The sequence below is a fragment of the Lepidochelys olivacea genome (genome assembly GCF_965140295.1).
Source record: "Lepidochelys olivacea isolate rLepOli2 genome assembly, chromosome: 1".
Taxonomy (NCBI): domain Eukaryota; kingdom Metazoa; phylum Chordata; order Testudines; family Cheloniidae; genus Lepidochelys; species Lepidochelys olivacea.
Genome location: NC_140411.1, coordinates 214,015,120 through 214,035,459, shown reverse-complemented (window position 1 = coordinate 214,035,459; position 20,340 = coordinate 214,015,120).

The window sequence follows — 20,340 nt, the reverse complement described above, 5'->3', positions numbered from 1 at the left end:
CCAGGAATGAGCGTGTTGGGGATGAGACTGTAGCTTGGGACATGCTAACAGTGCAGAGGGAGAGGAGGCCAATAGACGGGGTGGGAAGGGGGAGATATTTTTCCTTAGCATTTGCAGGGGATGCTCTCCCCAGGTCAGGGAGTACAGACAGTACCCCAAAGAAGAGACTCCAGGACCGAGTGTGAGGAACTGCAAATGTCTCCCTCATATCAGTAGGGGACGCTCTGGCATTCAAGAGGGATTAACTCCTGCATTTTTTATGAGAAAGCCTGAGTCCCTTTCAAATCTCACCAGGAAGAGGCACTAGCAGGTCCCGCTCCCCTTCTCCCAGCAGTGCCAACAGCCCACCTGGCCCTTTGTTTGTTTCCTTTTATGAAATGTTGGCCCTAGGTCCACCCGGCTGTTCTATTCTCTCCAGCCCTGGAATTAGCTGTGGAATCCCCTGCCAGAGCTCTCGCCCATGACCTTGCTTCCCTTGGGTTTCTCGCCTTCCCTCTGATGTTACTTTTTGGGGTTTACAGGTCCTGGGATGAGGGGGAGCAAAGATAAAGTAGTTTCCCACAGATACCCCCTCCCCTGCACCCTTTTGGGACAGCTCAGGGGCAAAGTCATGTGGGATATTTATAGAACAGAATTCTATGGCAGTGACGCAGGGAGGGGCAGAGAGAACCGCAGCTGTGAAACCTAATGCCTGGCCTCCTCTCTGCTGAGGGCAGGAGCCACTGAGAGAGGGACAGGAGGAGGAGGTGGGCTGAGAAACTGAGGAGGCAGAGAGAGAGAGAGAGATAAGTGGTGGGAAGAAAGTGAAGGGTCAGGGAAAGAGAGAGAGACTGAGGAAAGAAAAAGTGATAGGACATGGGAAAGAAAGAGCTGAAAAGGAGAGAGAGAATAAGTGGGCAAGAGAGAGAGGTGGAACTTAATTGACCATGTTGTGTGTTCTGTAAATAATCAAAAACTGTCTCTTTAAGGGCCGAAGGAATTGCAGGACAGGAAAAGGCCAGTTGGCTCATCAGGGCTCTTCCCACTTAGCTTATCCCTGGCATAGGCAGGTGGTGAGAATCTACATATGCTACCCCTCCTCCGCAGAGATAAAGCCCTTTTAGGTGTCTCTTTCAGTTCCCTCCCCAGTGACATTGTTTTAAAAAAGCCATCCCACCTGGTGCATCCCAAAGGCAAAATATTTGCTCTTCCGAAGTTTCTCCTGCAGGCAGGGGGATGAATCACCCTATTTGAGAGTACTCAGAAAGAGGTAGGAAGGGGAATTCCTCCTCTCCCTTCAGAGACGCACACTCTTTTAGATCACTTTCCTGATTAATCTTTTGGGGGAAACCCCACTGTGATTGCTCCTGCCTGGACATAATCTGCCATAACTGGAAAACCCTGTATTACCATTATGCTGGAGATAAGAGAACGAGGAAGCAGAGGAATGTAACAGTGGCACTTGGAAAAGGGAAGAGAGAAAGTAGGACCCACTGAGAAAGGGGGAAAAGAAAGGGTGTGGTAAGGGAGGAGAATTGGGAGAGCTGGGAAGGGAAAGTGAGTTTTGGGGCAGAGAAGGCATGAGGGAGGGTCGGACACAGGTTTGAGTTGTTTTTCAGTCTCATGCATATCATTAACAATGAGATTTCCTTAATTTTTTTCTAAATCTGCTTTTCAGCTGATAAATTTAAGCGACAAGGAAAATTTTTCAGCTGGTGAAATGCAACTGAAAAAGAACTTAGAACTGAAACTGGTTTGCTCAGTATAGTATTCGCTTTCCAAGAAATGGTGTAATATTTGTTGAATACTGAATCCCAATCTGAATGGTTAACATTCTCTGGGACCTCATGAGAGGATACTTCAGCAACAAAGTTTGGAATCGACATGTATCCATCATGGCCATGGGCTGCAACAGCCATTTGCATGTGTGTCTGCAATGTGCAGGAGAAAAGGTGCTTAGCACATGCAATCATGTCTCCCTCTTAGGATAAAAGACTTGAACTTACAGCTCAGTGATTGGTTTCAGAGTAACAGCCGTGTTAGTTTGTATTCACAAAAAGAAAAGGAGTACTTGTGGCACCTTAGAGACTAACCAATTTATTTGAGCGTAAGCTTTTGTGAGCGAAGTGAGCTGTAGCTCATGAAAGCTTATGCTCAAATAAATTTGTTAGTCTCTAAGGTGCCACAAGTACTCCTTTTCTTTTAGCTCAGTGATTAACATCTTTGTCTACACTTCACTTTCATTGGTAAAATTTTTGTGGGGCAGGGGTGTCAAAAAAAAAAAACCCTGACCAACAAAAGTTTTACTGACAAAAAGCACTGGTGTGGACAGCGCTATGTCGGTGGGAAACAATCTCCCGCCGACAAAGCTACCACCCCTCGTTGGGATGGTTTTATTTTGTTGGTGGGAGAGCTCTCTCCTGCCAACAAAGAGGGGCTACAGTGCATACCATACAACGGCATGGCTGTAGCAGCACAGCTGTGCTGCTGTAAGGTGCGCTGTGTAGACATAGCCTTAGGGCCAGATTTTCAAGTCCTTAGGCACTTAAATATACAGATAGGTGCCTAGCGGAGATTTCAAAAGTGTGTAAGGGTATGTCTACACTGGCAGAGACACAGTGCCAGTAATTACAGCGCTGCTCAGAGAGCGCTGAAGGAAAACCGCTGTTGTGTGTTCACACTGTCAGCTGCCTGCGCAATAGCATGTTCACACTTGTGGCACTTGCAGTGGGTATTCGGAGCGGTGCACTCTGGGCAGCTATCCCATAGAGCATCTCTTCCTCTTCTGCCGCCAAAGGTTGTGGGAAGGCGGAGGGGGTTGTGCGGCATCCTGGGTCCTCTCCCAATGCCTCTTAGGGTATGTCTACACTACGAAATTAGGTTGAATTTATAGAAGTCGGTTTTTTTGAAATCGGTTTTATATATTCGAGTGTGTGTGTCCCCACAGAAAATGCTCTAAGTGCATTAAGTGCATTAACTCGGCGGAGCGCTTCCACAGTACCGAGGCAAGCGTCGACTTCCGGAGCGTTGCACTGTGGGTAGCTATCCCACAGTTCCCGCAGTCTCCACTGCCCATTGGAATTCTGGGTTGATATCCCAATGCCTGATGGGGCTAAAACATTGTCGCGGGTGGTTCTGGGTACATATCGTCAGGACCCCGTTCCCACCCTCCCTCCCCCCGTGAAAGCAAGGGCAGACAATCATTTCGCGCCTTTTTTGTCTGCTGCCAGCCAAAGATGTAAAGGATAGATGGAGTGGGTCAGAACAAAAAATAGACCAGATTTGTTTTGTACTCATTTTCCTCCTCCCCTGTCTAGATCACACTGCAGTCAGTCACAGAGAAGGCGCAGCGAGGTTAATCTAGCCATGTATCAATCAGAGGCCAGGCTAACCTCCTTGTTCCAATAACAACGATAACTTTGGTGCACCATTTCTTATTGGAACCCTCCGTGCAGTCCTGCCTGAAATACTCCTTGATGTACAGGCACACCCTTTGTTGATTTTAGCTCCCTGAAGCCAACCCTGTAAGCCGTGTCGTCAGTCGCCCCTCCCTCCGTCAGAGCAACGGCAGACAATCGTTCCGCGCCTTTTTTCTGTGCGGACGCCATACCAAGGCAAGCATGGAGGCCGCTGAGCTCATTTTGGCAATTAGGAGCACGTCAACCACCACACGCATTATCCAGCAGTATATGCAGCACCAGAACATGGCAACGCGATACCGGGCGAGGAGGCGACATCAGCGTGGTCCCGTGAGTGATCAGGACATGGACACAGATTTCTCTGAAAGCATGGGCCCTGCCAATGCATGCATCATGGTGCTAATGGGGCAGGTTCATGCTGTGGAACGCCGATTCTCGGCTCGGGAAACAAGCACAGACTGGTGGGACCGCATAGTGTTGCAGGTCTGGGACGATTCCCAGTGGCTGCGAAACTTTCGCATGCGTAAGGGCACTTTCATGGAACTTTGTGACTTGCTTTCCCCTGCCCTGAAGCGCATGAATACCAGGATGAGAGCAGCCCTCACAGTTGAGAAGCAAGTGGCGATAGCCCTGTGGAAGCTTGCAACGCCAGACAGCTACCGGTCAGTTGGGAATCAATTTGGAGTGGGCAAATCTACTGTGGGGGCTGCTGTGATGCAAGTAGCTCACGCAATCAAAGATCTGCTGATATCAAGGGTAGTGACCCTGGGAAATGTGCAGGTCATAGTGGATGGCTTTGCTGCAATGGGATTCCCTAACTGTGGTGGGGCTATAGACGGAACCCATATCCCTATCTTGGCACCGGAGCACCAAGCCGCCGAGTACATAAACCGCAAGGGGTACTTTTCGATAGTGCTGCAAGCTCTGGTGGATCACAAGGGACGTTTCACCAACATCAACGTGGGATGGCCGGGAAAGGTGCATGACGCTCGCATCTTCAGGAACTCTGGTCTGTTTCAAAAGCTGCAGGAAGGGACTTTCTTCCCAGACCAGAAAATAACTGTTGGGGATGTTGAAATGCCTATATGTATCCTTGGGGACCCAGCCTACCCCTTAATGCCATGGCTCATGAAGCCGTACACAGGCAGCCTGGACAGTGGTCAGGAGCTGTTCAACTACAGGCTGAGCAAGTGCAGAATGGTGGTAGAATGTGCATTTGGACGTTTAAAGGCGTGCTGGCGCAGTTTACTGACTCGCTTAGACCTCAGCGAAACCAATATTCCCACTGTTATTACTGCTTGCTGTGTGCTCCACAATATCTGTGAGAGTAAGGGGGAGACGTTTATGGCGGGGTGGGAGGTTGAGGCAAATCGCCTAGCTGCTGGTTACGCGCAGCCAGACACCAGGGCGGTTAGAAGAGCTCAGGAGGGCGCGGTACGCATCAGAGAAGCTTTGAAAACCAGTTTCATGACTGGCCAGGCTACAGTGTGAAAGTTCTGTTTGTTTCTCCTTGATGAAACCCCCCGCCCCTTGGTTCACTCTACTTCCCTGTAAGCTAACCACCCTCCCCTCCTCCCTTTAATCACCGCTTGCAGAGGCAATAAAGTCATTGCTGCTTCACAGTCATGCATTCGTTATTCATTCATCACACAAATAGGGAGATGACTACCAAGGTATCCCAGGAGGGGTGGTGGAGGAGGGAAGGAAAATGCCACACAGCACTTTAAGCACAGCACTTTAAAAGTTTACAACTTTAAAATTTATTGAATGACAGCCTTCTTTTTTTTGGGCAATCCTCTGTTGTGGAGTGGCTGGTTGGCCGGAGGCCCCCCCACCGCATTCTTGGGCGTCTGGGTGTGGAGGCTATGGAACTTGGGGAGGAGGGCGGTTGGTTACAGAGGGGCAGCAGTGGCAGTCTGTGCTCCAGCTGCCTTTGCTGCAGCTCAACCATACACTGGAGCATTCTGGTTTGGTCCTGCAGCAGCCTCAGCATTGAATCCTGCCTCCTCTCATCACGCTGCCGCCACATTTGAGCTTCAGCCCTGTCTTCAGCCCGCCACTTACTCTCTTCAGCCCTCCACCTCTCCTCCCGGTCATTTTGTGCTTTCCTGCACTCTGACATTATTTGCCTCCACGCATTCGTCTGTGCTCTGTCAGTGTGGGAGGACAGCATGAGCTCGGAGAACATTTCATCGCGAGTGCGTTTTTTTTTTCTTTCTAAGCTTCACTAGCCTCTGGGAAGGAGAAGATCCTGTGATCATTGAAACACATGCAGCTGGTGGAGAAAAAAAAAGGGACAGCAGTATTTAAAAAGACACATTTTATAAAACAGTCGCTACACTCTTTCAGGGTAAACCTTGCTGTTAACATTACATACATAGCACATGTGCTTTCGTTACAAGGTCACATTTTGCCTCCTCCCACCGCGTGACTACCCCCTCAACCTTCCCCCCTCCCTGTGGCTAACAGCGGGGAACATTTCTGTTCAGCCACAGGCAAACAGCCCAGCAGGAATGGGCTATACTGAGTGTCCCTGAAGAAAAGCACCCTATTTCAACCAGGTGACCATGAATTATATCTCACTCTCCTGAGGATAACACAGAGAGAGAAAGAACGGATTTTGGTTGAATGCCAGCAAACATACACTGCAATGCTTTGTTCTACAGTGATTCCCGAGTATGTGTTACTGGCCTGGAGTGATAAAGTGTCCTACCATGAAGGACGAAATAAGGCTGCCCTCCCCAGAAACCTTTTGCAAAGGCTTTAGGACTACATCTAGGAGAACCGCAAATGCCAGGGCAAAGTAATCCTTTCACATGCTTGCTTTTAAACCATGTATAGCATTTTAAAAGGTACACTCACCAGAGGTCCCTTCTCCGCCTGCTGGGTCCAGGAGGCAGCCTTGGGTGGGTTCGGGGGGTACTGGCTCCAGGTCTAGGGTGAGAAACAGTTCCTGGCTGTCGGGAAAACCGGTTTCTCCGCTTGCTTGCTGTGAGCTATCTACAACCTCCTCCTCATCATCATCTTCTTCGTCCCCAAAACCTGCTTCCGTATTGCCTCCATCTCCATTGAAGGAGTCAAACAACATGGCTGGGGTAGTGGTGGCTGAACCCCCTAAAATGGCATGCAGCTCATCATAGAAGCGGCATGTTTGGGGCTCTGACCCAGAGCGGCTGTTCGCCTCTCTGGTTTTCTGGTAGGCTTGCCTCAGCTCCTTCAGTTTCACGCGGCACTGCTTCGGGTCCCTGTTATGGCCTCTGTCCTTCATGCCCTGGGAGATTTTCACAAAGGTTTTGGCATTTCGAAAACTGGAACGGAGTTCTGATAGCACGGATTCCTCTCCCCAAACAGCGATCAGATCCCGTACCTCCCGTTCGGTCCATGCTGGAGCTCTTTTGCGATTCTGGGACTCCATCATGGTCACCTGTGCTGATGAGCTCTGCATGGTCACCTGCAGCTTGCCACGCTGGCCAAACAGGAAATGAGATTCAAAAGTTCGCGGTTCTTTTCCTGTCTACCTGGCCAGTGCATCTGAGTTGAGAGTGCTGTCCAGAGCGGTCAGAATGGAGCACTCTGGGATAGCTCCCGGAGGCCAATACCATCGAATTGTGTCCACAGTACCCCAAATTCGAGCTGGGAACGTCGATTTAAGCGCTAATCCACTTGTCAGGGGTGGAGTAAGGAAATCGATTTTAAGAGCCCTTTAAGTCGAAATAAAGGGCTTCACTGTGTGGACGGGTGCAGGTTTAAATCGATTTAACGTTGCTAAATTCGACCTAAAGTCCTAGTGTAGACCAGGGCTTAGGGCTGCAGGAATAGATCCCAAACTGTTGACCAGAATGCTGCTCACTCTGACTAACATGTCACGAGTGGCAGTGGAGTTATTCCTTAAACTAAAAAGGCAAGAGGAGCGTGACATTGTTCTCACCAAGCGTAATAGCTACAACACGAGACAGCTTGAGGCTTTCACGGAGGTGCTGACCACAGTGGAACGCCGCTTTTGGGCTCAGGAAACAAGCACTGAGTGGTGGGATCACATCGTCATGCACTTCTGGGATGATGAGAAGTGGCTGCAGAACTTTCACATGAGGAAAGCCACATTCATGGGACTGTGTGATGAGCTCGCCTCAGCCCTACGGCACAAGGACACGAGAATGAGAGCTGCCCTGCCTTTGGAGAAGCACGTGGCAATTGCACTGTGGAAGCTGGCAACTCCGGACTGCTAACTAACCAGTTCGGGCACTAACCAGTTCGGTGTGGGAAAGTCGACCATTGGACTCGTGTTGATGGAAGTGTGCGGGGCCATTAATCGTATCCTGCTCTGAAAGACCATGACTCTGGGCAACGAGCATGACATTGTGAATGGCTTTGCACAAATGGGCTTCCCTAACTGCTGAGGGGCAATAGATGGCATGCACATTCCAATTCTGGCACCAGACCACCTAGCCCCTGAGTACATTAATCAGAAGGGGTATTTCTCAACGGTTCTCCAGGCGCTTGTGGATCACTGTGAGCGTTTCACGGACATTAATGTCTGGAAAGGTGCATGACACATGCATCTTTCGGAACACTAGCCTGTTCAGGAAGCCGCAAGCAGGGACTTTCTTCCTGGAACAGAAGATCACCACAGGGGAAGTCGAAATGCCCACTGTGATCCTGGGAGACCCCACCTACCCCTTAATGCCGTGGCTTATGAAGGCATACATGGGGCACCTTGACAGCAGCAAGGAGCAATTCAACAACAGGCTGAGCAAGTGCAGAATGACTGCTGAGTGTGCTTTTGACCGTTTAAAGGCCCACTGGTGCTACCTATATGGGAAGCTGGACCTGGCCAATGACAATATTCCCATGCTTATAGCCGCGTGCTGTACACTCCATAATATTTGTGAAGGGAAGGGTGAAAGCTTCACTCAGGGCTGGACTGCTGAGGCTCAGCACCTGGAGGCTGAATTTGAACAGCCACAGACCAGGGCTATTAGAGGGGCACAGAGCAGGACCATAAGCATCAGGGATGCCTTGAGGCAGCAATTTTAAGTTGAAAGCCACTAACTTTGAATGGTCTCCCAAAGTATTCTTGCCAGCAAGTTAAAAAAGTATGGATGGATTTATGGTTTAAGGTGGATAAAAAGCTGGCTACATTGTCGGGCTCAAAGGGTAGTGATCAATGGCTCGATGTCTAGTTGGCAGCCAGTATCAAGCGGAGTGCCCGAGGGGTCGGTCCGGGGGCCAGTTTTGTTCAACATAGAATATCAGGGTTGGAAGGGACCTCAGGAGGTCATTTAGTCCAACCCCGACCAATCCCCAACTAATGATGATGGGGTAGATTGCACCCTCAGCTAGTTCACGGATGACATTAAGCTGCAGGGAAAGGTAGATATGCTGGAGGACAGGGATAGGGTCCAGAGTGACCTAGACAAATTGGAGAATTGGGCCAAAAGAAATTTGATGAGGTTCAACAAGAACAAGTGCACAGTCCTGCACTTAGGACAGAAGAATCCCATGCACTGCTACAGGCTGGGGACCAACTGGCTAAGCAGCAGTTCTGCAGAAAAGGACCTGGGGATTACAGTGGATGAGAAGCTGGATATGAGTCAGCAATGTGCCCTTGTTGCCAAGAAGGCTAACGGCATATTGGGCTGCATTAGTAGGCACATTGCCAGAAGATCAAGGGAAGTGATTATTCCCCTCTATTCAGCATTGGTGAGGCCACATCTGGAGTACTGTGTCCAGTTTTGGGCCCCCCACTACAGAATGAATGTCGACAATCTGGAGGGAGTCCAGCAGAGGGCAATGAAAATTATAAGGGGGCTGGGGCACATGACTTACAAGGAGAGGCTGAGGGAACTGGGATTGTTTAGTCTGCAGAAGAGAGGAGTGAGGGGGGATTTGATAGCAGCCTTCAACTACCTGAAAGGGGGTTCCAAAGAGGATGGAGCTCGGCTCTTCTCAGTGGTGGCAGATGACAGAACAAGGAGCAATGGTCTCAAGTTGCAGTGGGGGAGGTCTAGGTTGGATATTAGGAAACACTATTTCTTTAGGAGGGTGATGAAGCACTGGAATGAGTTTCCTAGGGAGGTGGTGGAATCTCCATCCTTAAGAGGTTTTTAAGGCCCAGCTTGACAAAGCCCTGGCTGGGATGGTTTAGCTGGTGTTGGTCCTGCTTTGAGCAGGGGGTTGGACTAGATGACCTCATGAGGTCTCTTCCAACCTTATCTTCTATGATTCTATAATATTTGTTGCTATGCTCAGGAGTTCAGTGCTTGTAATGCTCGGAGGTGATTGTGATTGGTGGAGAGGAAGAAATATGAAGGTTTAAGATAATTGTCTGTTGCTTTGCAGGGCTCTGTTTGCTTTCAATTAATAGAATAAAGATTGCTTTCAAACCAACACAACTCTTTTATTAAAAAACAACTGGAGGAGACAGACAAACAAAAAAACACATCAGCAGTGAGGAGGACGGGGGGAATGGAAGGTCCCAGGAGGAGGTGGGGTCCCAGGATGGTTAAAGATTTGTGTATGTCCAGGGATCATATCTAACCTTCTCCTTTGGAGGACAGTGCAGCAGGTACTGTACTTCTACAGGGTTAAACTGCAGAGGGATGGGTGTTGAGTGCAGTGGGTACTGGGAGTCCGCAGTACTGGACTGTGAGGGGGGAGAAGTGGAATACCGCGGGTATAGACTGGAGCCAGGAGGTTAATAAGAGTGTGTTGGCGTTGTCTGGGGGCCATATGGGAAAGAGTTTTGTGACAGTGGCTGCAAGGGAGGGCAGGCGCAGAGCTGTTCGGTTTGAAGAAGTAGTATCGCCTGGAGTGTGTCCACTTAGCGCTCCATAACATTTAAGAACCACTCTGTGGCTTCATTCTCCTTTTGGTCCCTCTTCTCACTGTCCCACCACTCCTTAAATTCCTGTTTTTCAGCCTCATGCAGAAAGTCCTCCTTAGTTCTTCATGGTCGCTTTCTAATTCTGCGCAGCCATTCAGCTGCCGATTACAAAGAGGGAGGCTGGGCTCCCAAGGTCATCTCTGTGAAGCCAAAACGCAACATTTTACAGAAGCAGTACTGTTTGCAATACACAGAACACTGCTTCAGTGATTTAAAACACAGCCACTATTCACATACCTGTCACTAACTGGATGACCCCAGGCAAGCACATATGAGCCACAAGACCCCCAAAATGGTGAGTAGCCACAGGGGCAGGGTAAATAAGTCTTCCCAAACCCTGCTGTACACTGGGCATGTGGCTCTTGGGGAGAGCCAGCACTGTAAGTGGGGGGCCTCATAATCATTCCTGTCCCCACATTTTCCACAGGCTGTGTTCATTATGGAAGATATCTTTCTGCTAAAGGTGAGCGAGGAATCAAAGGAGGGTTTTCTCCAAGACTGCAGCTTCCGCCCTGGCCCTTATGTGGCTTGCCTGGGTGCAGCAATGGTCCCCCCCAGTGAGGGCAGAGTGGCATGGGAAAGTTACCATTAATGGGGCAAGAAACAAAGCAGCTCTGCTGAAGAACCTGCAGCAACGGATTGCCTAGTATCTCCACGAGAGTTTCCTGGAGATCTCTGAGGCAGATTCCCGTGAAGTGAGGGAGTCAATGAACAGCCTGTTCCACCACTCAGACTAGGCATGTGGTGATACGTGCATAATACCGACAGAAGCCTGCTTTCTGCAACCCTCCTGTCCCCAACAACTTGCTTCAGCGATTCCCAAAATCAAATCCACTTACCAAGGGCCTCCTCTCCTGCTTGTGCTTTGCCAACATCCGACAGCTGTGACTGGCTAGCCTCCTCCAGGGTAGAAAAGAGCTCCTGGCTGCATACACCTCTGACCTCCGAGTCATCCTCTGCCTCTGAGTCCCCCTCCTGCTCCACATCCTCATCCAAGATTTCCTCCTCCTGGCTTGGTCCACTCACGACTGGCACGCGAGCCACTGAAGTATCTACAGCGGCCTTCGCAGTAGAGGTGGGGTAACCACCGAGTATCGTGTCTGGCTATTTGTAGAACCAGCAGCTCATGGGCGCAGCACCTTGTGGTAGGTGTTCCACAGCTCCTTCACTTTGACCCTGCACTGCAATGTGTCCCGGTCATGGACCCTTTCTGTCATGCATTGTGAAACCTGTCCGTAGGTATCATAATTTTTTGGCTAGAGCACAGCTCGGACTGGACTGCTTCCTCTCCCCAAATGCTGATGAGGGCCAGCAGCTCGGCATTGCTCCAAGCAGGGGATCGCCTGGTGCATGGAGTAGGCATGGCCACCTGGAAGGATGCGCTGAGATCACTGCACGCATCACCGAGCAAACAGGAAGGGGACTTTCAAAATTCCAAAGGAATTTACGGGGTGGGGATGACGGTTGGCCACCTGAGGGCAGGGCAGTAGAGTTCAAACTGATGACCAGAGAGGCGAGAGCAGGCATTGTGGGACACCTCCTGGAGGCCAATTGCAGTGCTGTAATCGACCACGGTATCTACACGGGCACCGCACGTACAGTGTACCCCCGGTGCAGAAAGTCGTATGCCTCTATCATCGGGGTGGGGTTTTTTTTTTTACAGTGTGGCAACTGTGCAATTTCTGTGCACTACGTGGCTTGGCAGTGTGTACACCTCAGGAATTACTATGCAGAAAGCTGCTTTACTGCACAGAAGCTTGCCAGTGTAGACAGTGTATGCCCATTGATTTCAATGGGAGTTAGGTAGCTAACTTGCTTTGGTTCTTGTGACAATCTTCAGGTGGCTACGTACCTCTAAAAATCTGTCCCTTATTCCTTTATTACAAGTGGCATGATCTTATGTTTTGGTGCTAAATCCCTCAGTGTTTGTAGGTGTGTGTAACCATCATTTGTTACAAAATGATAATATAACCCAGATGGGACAGAACCTCCCATAGAGTTCAAACATTGGGATAAACTTGTCTAATGGGGAGTATGTAATACATTGTCTTAGTGTCTCCCTCAAATAGCTGCCTGAGTGTTTCTAACCATTTGCTATTTACAGCTAAAGGAGTTCTGCCTTAGCTCGAGTGGCAGAGGTTAGACTTTGGAGCTCTAGGTCTAGTCTTAGCTCTCCATGGGTGTGTTAAGCAATTTATACAATAGCTGTGTCTGCTGTCTACAGTGTAATGCATTCATTACACTGACAGTTGAAGAAAATTAATACTGCTACTGCTTGGAATCACAAGAGGTGGCAAAATGCTCCCTGTAAGAAATATAGTTTAAACACATGGGCAGCCACATTCTGCATCAGCTACAGTTTTCAAATGGTTTTAAGACATAGACAAAGATGTTTTGAGATGACAAAGGCAGGGATCATTGGGGTAAGGTGCATATCCAAAAGAAAAGACAGCAAACTTTCCAGCCAAGCTCAGATGAAGGGAAAAAAAAAAAAGTTCCTGCCTCTTGTTTCTTTGGACATCTAGAATGGCTGAGGAGCTCCTGGGTTGCCAACCTGAGTAAACTCCCTTAAATCCAGGTGATTGATGTAATCTCTACCATTTCTCCCCTTTGCACCTCACAAAAATCACCTCAGTCTCAGCTGAGTTAGGTTTCCTCCATTTAACAAGCCCAGTCACAGCTGCTGGGTACTGAGTCAAAATTACAAACTCCTTGGGCTAGTGGCATCATTTTCTATTTGTCTGTAAACATGTTTATAGTACAATAGAAATAAATAACTGCACCAGCTGATGCTGCTAAAACAGAGATGTTCAGGCAGGTGTTAGCTGCATAGCAGAGGCACCACAGCTCACAAAGCCTCAATATCTCCCCAAGGGCTCTGTGACAATTTTTGAGATACCCAGGACCTTGTTTCAGAGTAGCAGCCATGTTAGTCTGTATCCGCAAAAAGAAAAGGAGGACTTGTAGCACCTTAGAGACTAACAAATTTATTTGAGTATAAGCTTTCGTGAGCTACAGCTCACTTCATCAGATTCATGTCTTGAGTCACCTTGTTGCCTCCCTGCTTCCAGCCAGAGGGAGACTTATTTGTGCTTATTTGTGCTTCTCTGGGATATACCAGCCCTTACTGTGCCTTGCAGATTAACAAATAGGTACAACCCAGTCCCAGAGTCCCTTTGAAGGGATCCCCTGTAGCATCCAGTCCATTATCCACTGAACACTCACAGACTTCCCAGGTCTGCTATCCCAAGGAAACAGTGTACACTCCACCTTGTATGATTGTACTCAGGGTCAACACCAAGCTTAACAGCACAGCAGTGAGTTATATGTATTGTGAAAAACACTCAAATTTATTATCAAATATCGATATTTAAGAGATAGTGAGTAAGGCTAATGGAAACAGGTTATAAATAAAACAAAGTTATATCACTTTATAATTTAACAGGCTAACCTCCAGTCTAAATCAGTTTCATCTCGCCTCAAATGTCCTCTGCTGTGTTTTCAACCAAGTCTGGTTGGGATTTCATTTTCATGAATGTAAACATGCTGTCTATTTATGTCCTACGTGCAGGATCAAAGGGTATCTTCCTTGCCTCCTTCTTACATCCCCCAATGTTCATTGTTTGTCCCCAGAGTCAGAATGACACCTCCCACCGTGTGGCTTATTCTCCAGTGCCCTGCCTCCTGCTGACTTCACATCCCTCCCTTGACTTCATATGTAAATAGGCCCTCCATTGTACTAGCACATCTACATGCTGAATAAGAATGAGACCCGACTGAACCAGCCATGAGAAAGCCCTAGGAGCAGGTAAGGAATCACCCAGTCTATTCTCTGGGAGCTCTCAGAAAGGAAAGAATAGAGTCACTCAAGAGCAACTTGGTCTTGAGATCTATGAAGGGATGTGGTGGATTCTCCAACACCTTATGCCTTTAAACCAGGATTAAATGTCATTCTAAAAAGTATGCTCTTGTACAATCAGAAATTATGGGCTTGATGCAGAAGAAATTATAGGACCTGTATTATGCAAGAGGCCTAGACCTTCGGGCCTTAAAATCTTTGAATTTAAACATTTCACCATGGATATTTGTTCTGCACTCCTAGGAGATCACTTGTCACTGAAACCAGCATACAGCCTGCAACCATGGTCAAAAAAGAATGAGGAAACTCCAGGTGTCACCAAAGCTATCTCCAGGAAAGGAAGACTGAAGACTGGGTGATAATTAGCAAGTCCATTACAAGAACTTTTTTCTTGAACAAGAGCCAAACACCCATTTATTTAAGAAATGCTCAGTCCTTGCATTTCCATAGAAAGGCATTGACAGCCTCCTCTGATAACATACACAGTACCTCCTGGCAGAACTTCACCTGCTTAGAGGGGTGAAAGTCCAGTTTACATGTCATTGCCCAAAGCTCCCTTAGCATATCCAGAAGCAAATCAAGTGTCTCTAAAAAGATGAAGAAAAGTTGTTCTCTCTTGCAGCAGAGGACAGGACAAGAGGCAATGGGTTCAAACTACAGCATGGCAGATTTAGATTAAATCTCAGGAAAAATCTTCCTAACTGTAGGAACAGTAGGAAAATGGAACAGACTGCTTAGGGAGATTGTGGAAGCTCCTTCACTGGAGGCTTTCAAAAGGAGGCTGGATAGCCATCTGTCTTGGATGGTTTAGACCCAACAAATCCTACAGCTTGGCAGGTGGTTAGACTGGATGATCCCTGCAATCCCTTCTAACCCTATGGTTCTATGATTCTAATTAAAATTCAAGTGGCGGCTGTGACAGAATGGGGAATATCTGAATCAAACGATGAACTGCATTTTGTATTGTAAGCTCAATTTTGTATTACAACCTCCTTTCTGTGTCATATGCTGAATAGACAACTACAATTCATTGTAATCAACCAAACTTGTAATCTCACCAAAAAAAAATATCAAGTTAGTTTCACAGGATCTATTGTCTATAAACTATGTTGACTGGCAATAATTATATTACTCTCTTTTAATTCTTTATTAATTGAGTCTCATATCAGTCACCCCATTATCTTGCTCAGCTAAAGAAGCTAGACAAATTCAAACTGGAAATAAGGTGTACATTTTTAACAATGAGAGCAATTAATCATTAGAACAATTTACCAAGGATTGTAGTGGATTCTATATCACTGACAATTTTTAAATCACGATTGGATGTTTTTCCTAAAAGATCTGCTCTAGGAATTATTTTTGGAAAGTTCTTTGGCCTGTGCTATATAAGAGGTCAGACTAGATGATCACAATGGTTCTTTTTTGGCCTTGGAAGCTATTTCTTGGACCAGACCCAGTTGGCTTATATTCAGGTGGGTCCCAATGATTGTGTCCACTTGCCACAGACTGATCTCTTTCCAGTGCTGTAGTGGACCAAAACTGTGACAGACAACAAAGAGTAACGATGAAATTTCAGAGAAAACAATTCTGGGAGTGGAGATGGAGTTCTAGAATACTATACTTTATTTATTACCACCACCATCGTGCCTAGGAACCCAAGCCTTAGGGTTCTAGAATCTGAATGGGGGGGGGGGGGGAGAACAAGCACCTGTATTCAAATGTAAAGATCAGCTTTGGGGAATGGTTTGTTTGGTTACAATCTACATTTGAGCCTATTTTAATGAGTTGTTAATGCTTGGTAGGGTTGTGATTGTTTTATACATCTTTTATAGGCAGGATTATAGTTTTGAAAAAATTGGTCTGGGCTTTCATTATTGTTATTTATTAAGTGCCAGCAGCACTCTTGGCATAGATGAGCTGGATCACATGCATAGTTTAAGTATATGAACATTGCATCATTCTTGTTCATATAGCTATTAACTAGTTGTGCTTCTCCTCAGAGCATCATCTGACATATACAGGCAATTGTCATTCCATCTCTTACTTCCAGCACCCCTTGCAATTCCAGTTTTGGGACTACATATAGCTCCTGCCAATATACCTTGACTGAAACATGCAGCACCCCCTTATATTCAAGCCTTGGCCTCTTACCCAGCTCTGCTAGTGCTACTGTCATGATCTGGAGCCCCTTTATACTTCCAGTTTGGGGGTTCATCTGAGCTCTAACAGTGTACTTCAGTCTTGATTAGCAGCCCCCACTGCTGTTCAAGTCCTGATGTACATACATACACTCAGTACTGCTGATGCACTTCAGTCGTGACCCGCAGCACTCCCAGCTATTTCAATTGCACCCACCAGTTGTGCTACATAAAAAGAATAAGGTATGTTAGTACATTTTTCTCCAGCTCTGCCATTGCCACTCAATTCTGCAATACTTGCTATAACCCATTGAGCTTCTCCAGCGCAGCCAGAAGACTGGAAGAAAGCTAATGTGCCAATATATAAAACAAGTAAATGGATGTCCTGGGTAATTATAGGCTTGTCAGCCTGATATTGATCCCAGGCAAAACAAAAAAAAAAAACTGATATAGGACTGGATTAATGAAGAATTAAAGGAGGGTAATATACTTAATGCCAGTCAACATGGATTTATGAAAAACAAATCTTGACTAACTTCTTACTTGTTTTTGATGAGATTACAAGTTTGGTTGATAAGGGTAACAGTGTTGATGTACAGGTTTCAGAGTGATAGCTGTGTTAGTCTGTATCAGCAAGAAGAACAAGTACTTGTGGCACCTTAGAGACTAACTTGACTTGGTATTGCTTGACATTTTAATTAAAAAACTAAAATGATACAAAATTAACATGGCACACATTAAATAGATTAAAAATTGTCTAACTGATACGTCTCAAAATGTAATTGTAAATGGGGAATTATCATCAAGCGGGTGTGTTTCTAGTGGGGTCCCACAGGGATTAGTTGTTATCCCTGTGCTAGTCAACATGTTTGTCAATGACCTGGAAGAAAAAAGTTTGCAGGTGACACAATGGGTAAGTGGTAAAAACTAAAGAGGACAGATCATTGATACGGAGCAATCTGGTTCGATTAGTAAACTGGGCATAAGAAAACAATATGCATTTTAATATAGCCAAATGCAAAGTTATACATGTAGGAAGGAAGAAAGAACATAGTCCATACCTACAGAATGGGGGACCCTGTCCTGGGAAACAGTGACTCTGAAAAAGATTTGGAGGTTATGGTGAATAACCAGCTGCAATGCTGTGACCAAAAGGATTAATGTCATCCTTGTACAGGTAAGCAAGAGAATCTTGAGTAGTAGTACGGAGGATATTGTATTTGGCATTGATGTGATTGCTACTCAAATACTGTGTCTTGTTCTGGTGTCCACAGTTCAAGAAGAATGTTGATAAATTGGAGAGGGTTCAGAGAAGAGCCATGAGAATGATTAAAAGTTTGGAAATCACACCTCATAGTGATAGACACAAGGAGCTCAGTCTGTTTAGTTAAACAAAGAGAACGTTAAGGGATGACTTGATCACAGTTTATAAGTACCTGCATTGGGAGCAAAATAATGTTAACGGGCTGTTCAGTCTAGCAGAGAAGGTACAGCAAGGTCCAATGGTTGGAAGCTGAAGGTAAACAAATTCAGACCAGAAATAATGTGTACATTTTTAACAGTGAGGTAATTAACAATTGGAACAGCATAACAAGGGTTGTAGTGAATTTTCATCACTGGCAATTTTAAAATCAAGATTGGCTGTTTTTCTAAGGCATATGCTCTAGTTCAGTCCTGTTACACAGGAGGTCTGACTAGATGATCTCAGTAGTCCATTCTGGTTTTATAAATCAACAAATCTATTAATCTTAATCTGAATTGCAGTTCTCCCAGCTATCATCCTCAAACCTAGAGATTTTCATCACTATAACTTGATGCTAATACTCAGCTCCCCCTGCTATTTCAATCCTGGGCTCCTACCTGCCATTCCACCAAGAAACCTCAGTTCTGACCTGCTATTTTAGTCCTACACTCTCCACCCAACTCTGCTAATAACTCAGTCCTCCTGACCCACTCAGTACCTCTTGTTCTTCTAGACTTGGCCCTCAGAAAGCTTAACTAATGCACACAACCTGCTATAGCAAGCATGGCTCCCTCCAGCTCTGCCAATGCCCTCAGTACTGACATGTAGCACTCTCACAATTCCAGCCCTTGAGTGCTTGAGCAGAATGGTGTGAATTTATTCATACATTTGCAATGGAACCAAAGGCTTAAGTCACTTAAATCAGGATTTGAAATAAAGTTTTCAGAGGATAAAGTGGTGTGGATGACCCTAGAATTAACCCAGCTTCTCATTGACCTGGATGGAACTGGGCCTCAGGACAGGGCAGTGCTCGCTTGCAGCACTCAGATGAAAAGTATTAAATATTGCTTTCCCATCAGATCTGATGTAGTTCAGCCTTACAGCCTCTGCCCAGCACCTCTTCTATCACTGTACTGTATAACACATACCCAGTGGGTCTGAGTGCCACTCAGCCACCACCATCCAGAGGAGGGCTAGGATTCCATCTGCATTATTCCCTAGCCAGTCTTGATGGGAGGACACGCCTCTTCCTTTAATAGTCAAAGGCAGGGTTTCTCCACTGCGGTGCAGATGAATACCTCTTCTTCTGACAGCCCTGGGGAGTGAGAGACCAGGGAGCACAAGGGACCCCAGTTTTCCTACTAGACATTGACGCTTAGAGTCTAACACACAGCACTGCAGGGGACTGACCCCTCAGGCCCCACAACACACAGCACAGCACGCACCCCTCGGGCCCCACAACATACAGCACTGCAGGGGACTGATCCCTCAGGCCCCATAATACATAGCACTGCAGGACACTGACCCCTGCAGCACCCATAACACTAGGCAATGTAGGCCACTGACCTCTAAGGTGCCCACAACACATAGTAGTTCAAATGACTGACTCAAAGGCACCTGTATAACCCTCTAAGGTGTCCATAACAAAGGACTATGCAGGGCAGTTGCCCCCTAGGACACCCATTATGCAGGATAGGGAAGGGCACTAACTCCTTAGGATGAGTATAACAGGACAGGGCAGGGCAGGACACTGACCTCTACGGCAGTCTATAGCTCTCCCAGGGGAGCAAGAGCTCAGTTTGGGGGCTGGCAGCCACCCACCCCTAGAGGCACTGGTCCAACCTCCCAGGCATTCCCTTCCTATCCTCCTCCAACTTCAGTAGTGCCAGTTCACAGCACATTGGGAAGTACCATTTTCCTTTCCCTCACTGTGAGAGAATGTGGGGATTCTCATGTCACCGGCCCAGACAAACCCCCACCAAGTTCATAAGGAAAGGGGGCTGGGGTTAAATGGGTGATTTAACCCTTGTATGCAGGAGGGAGCAATTGTCCTAAAAAACAATCCTCTCCCCTCCTAGAAAGAGCTTGGGCAGTGCTCTCCTTCAGGGGGATTTGGGTAGAGGGAAGAACTGGTGTTTGGAAGCAGCAAGTTTGAAGATTCCCTGTGGCTCCCATGCATGGCCTTGTAAAATGTTATCCAGCTAACCAGGAGAGAAGGGAACCAGAGATTGCTTCCTGCAGGGCTGTTCTGCTGGATATCTGGGGGCCCAGGTAGGAGGAAGCAGAGAAATGGAAGAAGACTAGAGGAGTCGTGCAGGTGTCATACTCACCAGAGTCTGCTGGTATTGAAATTCCTTTTTTGGAAGGGTGTCACCAGTCATATCCAGAATGAAAAAATATTGGGGAGAGGAAGGTATGCGGGGAGGCCCTTCTGCCTCCCCGCTGCAGGATTACAGAATGGGAAAGAACAGAGGAGGGAGTCGGAGTGCTCCAGCTAAGAGTCGAGAGAACCTGAGAGTGAAGGTGGGGGTGGGAGAATGTAACCAGAGACCCCCTACTCTGTCCATACTCTGACACAGCAGCCGCTTCTCTGCTCTGATATCTGTCCCTGCTGCACTGGCACTGGGACAGCTCAGTAAATTAAAAGGTGATAAGATTTCTGTCTCCCTGCTCAGGCGGTGTTGTTTCTCCATCCAAGGCCAGAGATTGGGAGGGGTGGATGGCAGGTTCTTGGGGCAGAATGGGGCTTCGTGGCACTTGAAGGCTGGTGAAGAGGAAGATTAAAAATTGGAGAGGTTGGAAGTTAAGAATCACCTAAA